A 7,111-nucleotide genomic window follows, 5' to 3' on the forward strand; every position below is an offset into this window, starting at 1 on the left:
AGTAGGAAAAGATTCTCTGGAAGGAATAGATGATGACAACATTTCCGCAGAAAAGCAAAAAAAGAATAATTGAAGCATTTAATGAAGTGCCCAGACTGAAATTTGTTTGCCAATATGGCAACCCCCAAGTCTCTGTGGTGTGTCAGGAAGCTCAGGAATGAACCTGCAAGGCTTGGATAAACATCGTTGGTGTCCATTCCCCAGAGCACAAGCAGCTCCCCAACAAGATTTCAAGACTAAGGGACAAAGCTTCCCCCTCAGCTCTCCACAGCAGCTCTAGGGAGTCTCTCTCCATTGCAAGATCTCCTTTGTCATTCTACAGTGACAAGAGTTGGCTGCAGGAGGCATTTGCATTGGAGCTGTCCCCAGATGGGGGGAAGAAAAAGGAGAGGTAATTCCTGTGGAAATAAAAATTCAACGCTGCTTGTAAAGGCACCAGTGTGAGTTTGCTACAACTCTAGGCCAGAAATCTCTTGAAGAAAGCAACATCCATCCATGGGGCAGCACTTTGGCTTTGATATCAATGCTGACAAAATCATGAGAAATGGGCCAACTCTGCAAAAGACAGGCAGACATGGTGAAATAAAACCAGCTAGTCTACTGAAAAGGAGACCAAATGAATGTTTTCTAATCACCCCTTTTCATCCTTTTCCCAGCCAAGACAGAGCAATGTCTTTCCTCTCTGTCCCCGATGGTGACCCAGGCATGGGATGCAGCATGGGGACAGAGCCTGTCACTGCTCCCAGTGCCCTGCCCTGCCCTTCCCTGCCTGCCTTGCCTTTCCCTGTCCTGCTGGAACCTGCTGTGCTGTGCCGGGTGGAGTGAAGCCCGGTCAGCGGTCACGCATTTCGGGAATGACCCTCCCCTGTGCCGCCCACCAGAGTAATGAACACACCAGTTTGTAACTTTGACTAGTTAGAGAGTCTTTGTCCATGATTTTCAGTTCTAACAATTCAGGGAGCTTTTGTTTTCCCTGAGAGAAGTACAGTTGCTGCCAAGGGAAACACACCCAAAGACCAACAGTGACTCAGCCTTCCCTTTGCTTACCTTTTCCTTCCCTCACTGCTACACAGCCCTCTCATACCAGGACCTCAGTGCTGCCTCACCTGAGGATTTAGAGCTGCCTCCAGGCCTTTCCAGGCTAAGTGCAGGTGCTCAGGATGCTGAAGTTTTCCTAGCTTCTTGGGAGAAGGTGTTTGCTTCATCTGGACTTCTTGGGATTTCATCAGAGGAGCCAGGCACAGGCAAATTTCATCTCCGCTGTGAGCTCTTCATTTGGCTTGTTCCCATGAAGCTTAAATGCCAACCTGAGCTCATCATTCCTCTGATTCCCGCAGACCATGACAGCCCTTCCATGGCCTCTCCAGAGAGGAGCAGCTGCACATCTTCACAGCTGCAGTTGCCAGCCCACACCCCATCAGGGAGGGAAAGAGTTTCTACCCTTGCTTTCCAAGCAGGTCCTGGTTAATGACCCTTTAAAGTGTTTTCCTGCAGTGCTCTATCATGGGTAGATCTCAAGTGAGAATCAGGTAGAAAGGGTCAAGTCACCTAGGAAGGGGGACCTTGAAAACAGAAAGATTCTGTGCCTGCTTTTCCTGTCCTTGCTGCAGATTTGGATGGTGTTCTGGGCATTTTACAGACAGCCTCTCTGTAGGGGTACAAGGGCAAGGTAAAAGACATTGCCTAACAAGTGGTCAGTGTTAGGTGCACTCTCCTCTTTCTTTGAATGAAGTCAAACTAGGACTCTGAAAGGATATTGCAGATGTTTAAGACTGTCTGCCCTGCAAATCAAGCCGTGCCATTTGACGCTGGCAGGGGGCTATGTAGAAATCACGAACGGGCCGGGGCTGCTGAGGAACTGCCTTGAGCTGTTTGTTTTTCAGCATCAGTCTCATTACATGGTCATGACTATGGGAAGATGCCAACAGCTCACATCCCAGGCAACAGACAAAGAACTTAATGTTACCACTTACTTTATAAGTTTTTTGACCAATCACACAAAGCAAAAGCATATTGACAGTAGTTCTATCCAATCACTATAAGCACATGTCCCTTCAGTTAAAACAATGCTTGCTTATTTTGAATACAATACCTGCTTGTAAGCCTTAAAACACAATGCACAGAGCTCCATTATTAAGCTTCAATCTTCCCAATGTCTTGCTAGATAAATTTTTCTGTAGCTTAGAGAGTTACTCTAGACCAGCGTTCATACACAGACCATTGTTCTATTTGTCCTTGCTTTTCTACAGTTTAAATAATTTTTCTGCTGACCTATCTCATGGCTGCTGCTTGGCTCTAATCACAGTTCAACTGTATTTAAGACCTGCTTTTTGCAGCCTCCCCAGAACCCTCTAATTTTGTGGAGTCCTGTGGAAGGGGCTAGCAGTGGGCCTGTTAGCTAAAGGAGCGAGAAGTAAGAAGAAGAAGAAGCTGATAAGGAGCTTTCTCCAAGGCCATAACCAAGGAGAATGAGAGAAGGAAGATAAGAGCATTCTGCAGCTGGATGAAGCATTTTTAGAAAGTTGGGTGGAGTCAGAGTAACTTTTCACCAATGGCATGGTATTGAATTATTTTGGCCAATAGCTAAGGTAGAAGAAGGGTAAACAACTGGAAAGTGTATAAAAGATCAGCCATTTTCATTAATAAACGGTTGCTAAGTGTTACCAACTGAGGCTGCTTGTGGTCTCTGCTTTATGTCGTGACCGCCTTGACGGCGACAGAGTCCCACAGAGGACTCAGTGTCAGAGCCTCTGGAGAAGCATGAGGGCAGGGATCAGGCAGGTTTTGCCAGTGCAGGATTTGAACTCAACTCACCAGGAAGCACCAAGCCTGCAGACAGGAACTCAACCCTTCTCATCTCCCTCACTGCCAGAGGCAGGCTCAGAGCAGCCATCTCACCCCTCTCTAAACCAGTGGGGGCTCTGTCCTTACCAGGCTCCTCGGGCTCCTGGGAATTGTTCCCACAGCTCTCGGTGCCAGGTAAAGCTCCCTCTGCTGCAGTCCACAGGCTCCCCTCCTGAGGACTCAGGGGCAACTTTAATATTCCCCTTGAAAGAGAAACAGAAAGGAAGAAACCCTTCTCACCACTTACACAAAACACCTGGTCCAGCAACTCCATGACTCACACACCTAATCCCTTGTTACTAACAAGGACTCTGGGCCCCAAAGCCCTTCAACAGTCAGAATAATTAGACTTCTCAAACACAGTCCAAAGCTGTCAAAGCTGACAGTGGCAGTGTTGAACATGGGGGTGACACTGAACACATGGAATGGCTGCTAAGAAAATCAGTTGCTGCTCTGTTCTGTAAGGTTGCATGTCTGACAGCACTATCAGTCATCATGTCACTAATTGCAATGGAAGTAGCACTGTCTTCTTTCTTCAGCCAACAACCCAATCGGTATAATGGTTTCAATGCCTCGTGCAAGGCAAGTTGATGTAGAAATGAAGTTGATGTATCTCATTTTGCAGGGCTCTAGAGTCTGAAATTGCTATTACAGTTTTTTTTATAATGATGGGCTGTCCTGGTTTAGGGCAAATTTGGTAGAGAATCTCCAAAGGAGGGCCCCTCCAGAAAGCAAACTCACATGGCCCCTCCCCCCAACCGGTTTGGGAAGAATTCCTCAGACATAAGTGAAAAGAACCTGTTTATTTAACAGGCACAGGACTCCCCAGCACGCAAAATGAACAATACCGGATGACACCACTCTGAAAAAGGTGACAAAATCAGAAAGTGTCTTTCGGGGGTAGTTGCTCTGTTCTCAGTCCCTCCGGCGCTGGGGCAGCTGCTGCAGCCAAATGGTGCAAACCCTCGGTGTTCCTGGGTCCCAGTCCAGAGTAGGTTCGAGATGGTCACAGAAACAGGAGAGGAGAAACAGTCCAGGAAGGAATTTGGACTGTTTAGCTAGAACTAGCTAATAAGCAGAAGCAAAAGCAAGCAGAAGCGAGAGCAGAGAGACGGAGAGAGAGCAAACCAGAAAGCCAAAAGCAAGAAGCGAAAAGAGCCCTATGTACTGCCCGTCTCGGTGTCCTGATAAGAGAAACCCAAACAAAACTACTCTTCAGAGACAGTCTTCAAGACACAGAACATATGAATGGGGATACAAGCATCATAACGTCACCCCAGGACATTCCACCCCTATCCCCATATCATCAACATACTACCACATATCATGCATTTATTCACAAAAAATTTCCATCTGTTCCCCCAAAATTTACAAGCAATACCCATCATGCCCTCATCACATCCCCACACAGGACCACTGAATCCAGGCCCTATACTACGGAGCTGCAGGATTCCCCCCTTTCACTTTACTCGCTCAAAGCTGCATCTTTCACTTTCTCAGACTTTCGACACTTAGACATTTCCTTCTCTATCTTCCACTTGCTCAGACCTTCAACACTTGCACATTTCCTTCTATCCCCTGTGTATGCGGTTTAATGTGCAGACAATGGCAGTAACATCCAATGAACAGTGATATTTGCAAATCATTCTTACCCCACAATCAGATCTCCCTGAGGTACACATCTTGTTCCATCTCTTTGCATTATCCACCATGTGCAACCTGGTCGCTGAGCAAAGACAGCCCCATGAATTGGTTTGTCTGTACTCAGGGCAGAATCGATCCACACAGTCTTCCCTAACAAACCTCTGACATGCCCCACTAGGACTTTATCTCCATCTATTATATTCAGGGACTCAGCAGGACCTGCTTGGTTGGTGGAACCTCGGGTGTTAACTAACCAGGTGGCCTTTGCTAAATGCTGCTCCCAATTTTTGAAAGATCCCCCACCCAAAGCTTTCAACTGGATTTTTAGTAGTCCATTGTACTTTTCCTGCAGCTAGTGCATGGTAGGGGATATGGTACAACCACTCAATGCTATGTTCCCTAGCCCAGGTGTTGATAAGGCTGTTCTTGAAATGAGTCCCATTGTCTGACTCAATCCTCTCAGGGGTGCCATGTCTCCACAGAACTTGCTTTTCCAGGCCCAGGATGGTGTTCCTGGCTGTAGCATGAGACACAGGGTAGGTTTCCAGCCATCCAGTGGTGGCTTCCACCATGGTCAGCACGTAGCGCTTGCCCTGGTGTGTCTGGGGCAGTGTGATGTAGCCAATCTGCCAGGCCTCCCCATACTTGTACTTGGACCACTGCCCACCGTCCCACAGGGGCTTCACTCACTTGGCCTGCTTGATGGCAGCGCACATCTCACAGTCACGGATAACCTGAGAAATACTGTCCATGGTTAGATCCACCCCTCGGTCTCGTGCCCACTTTTAGGTGGCAACTCTGCCCTGGTGGCCTAAGTCATCATGGGCCCATCGAGCAAGGAATAAGTCTCCCTTGCTTTCCCAATCTAGATCTATCTTGGACACCCCTATCTTTGAAGCCCGGTCTACCTGCCCATTGTTTTGGTGCTCCTCATTAGCTCTGCTCTTAGGGACATGGGCATCTACATGGCGGACTTTCACAGGTAGCCTTCCTACCCTGGTAGCAATGTTTTTCCACTCAGCAGCAACCCAAATTGGTTTTCTTCTATGCTGCCAGTTAGCCTTTTTCCACCTCTCCAGCCATCCCCACAGAGCATTGGCTACCATCCATGAATCAGTGTATAGGTAGAGCTTTGGCCACTTCTCTCTCTCAGCAGTGTCCAGGGCCAGTTGAACAGCTTTGAGTTCAGCAAGCTGGCTTGATCCACCTTCTCCTTCAGTGGCCTCTGCAACCTGTCATGTGGGGCTCCATATGGCTGCTTTCCACTTTCAGTTCATTCCCACAATGCGGCAAGAATCATCAGTAAAAAGAGAGTATAGTGTATTTTCTGCTGGCAGTTGGTTGTATGGTGGAGCTTCTTCAGCACATGTCACTTCTTGCTCCCCTTCATCAGTGAGACCAAAGTTTTCACCTTCCGGCCAGTTTGTAATTATTTCCAGAATCCCAGGGCGACTCAGTTTTCCAATATCGGCACTCTGTATGATAACAGCAATCCATTTGCTCCATGTAGCACTGGTGGCATGGTGCGTAGAGGGAACCTTTGCTTTGAACATCCACCCCAGCACCAGTAGTCAAGGTGCCAGGAGGAGTTGTGCTTCAGTGCCTATTCCCTCTGAGGCAGCCTGGACTCCTTCATAGGCAACCAAGATTTCCTTCTCTGTTGGAGTGTAGTTGGCTTCAGAGCCTCTGTAGCTTTGACTCCAAAATCCCAGTGGTCAGCCTCGAGTCTCCCCAGGCACCTTCTGCCAAAGGCTCCAGGACAAGCCATGGTTCCCGGCTGCAGAGTAGAGCACATTCTTTACCTCTGGTCCTGTCCTGACTGGGCCAAGGGCTACTGCAAGAGCGATCTCCTGCTTGATCTGGGCAAAGGCTTGTTGTTGCTCAGGGCCCCAGTGGAACTCGTTCTTCTTGCGGGTGACCAGGTAAAGAGGGCTCATGATCTGACTGTACTCGGAAATGTGCATCCTCCAAAAGCCTATAGCACCAGGAAAGCTCGTGTTTCCTTCTTGCTAGTTGGTGGAGACATCACAGTGATCTTGTTGATTACCTCTGTCAGGATCTGACAATGTCCATCTTGCCACTTGACTCTTAGATACTCAATTACTTGAGCTGGTCCCTTAACCTTGCTTCGCTTAATGGCAAAACCAGCTTTCAGCAGAATCTGGATAGTCTCTCCTTTTTCAAAGATTCCCCTGCTGTGCTCCTTCATACAATGATGTCATCAATAAACTGAATGTATGAGGGGCTTGCCTTTTTCCAGTGCAGTCTGGATCAGTCCATGGCAGATGGTGGGGTTGTGCTTCCACCCCTGGGGCAGTCGGTTCCAGGTGTACTGCATGCCCCTCTGGGTGAAGGCAAACTGAGGCCTGCATTCTGCTGCCAGAGGAATGGAGAAGAAAGCATTGGCAATATCCATGGTTGTATACCACTTTGCTACCTTGGACTCCAGCTTGTACTGATGATCCAGCATGTCTGGCATGGCAGTACTCAGTGGTGGTATGACCTCATTCAGGCCACAGTAATCTACTGTCATTCTCCATTCTCCACTGGACTTATGCACTGGCCGTATAGGGCTGTTGAAAGGTGAACAGGCCTTGCTGACCATCCCAGTTTACAAAGCTCT

Source organism: Zonotrichia albicollis, chromosome 25, assembly GCF_047830755.1.
Source record: "Zonotrichia albicollis isolate bZonAlb1 chromosome 25, bZonAlb1.hap1, whole genome shotgun sequence".
Lineage (NCBI taxonomy): Eukaryota > Metazoa > Chordata > Aves > Passeriformes > Passerellidae > Zonotrichia > Zonotrichia albicollis.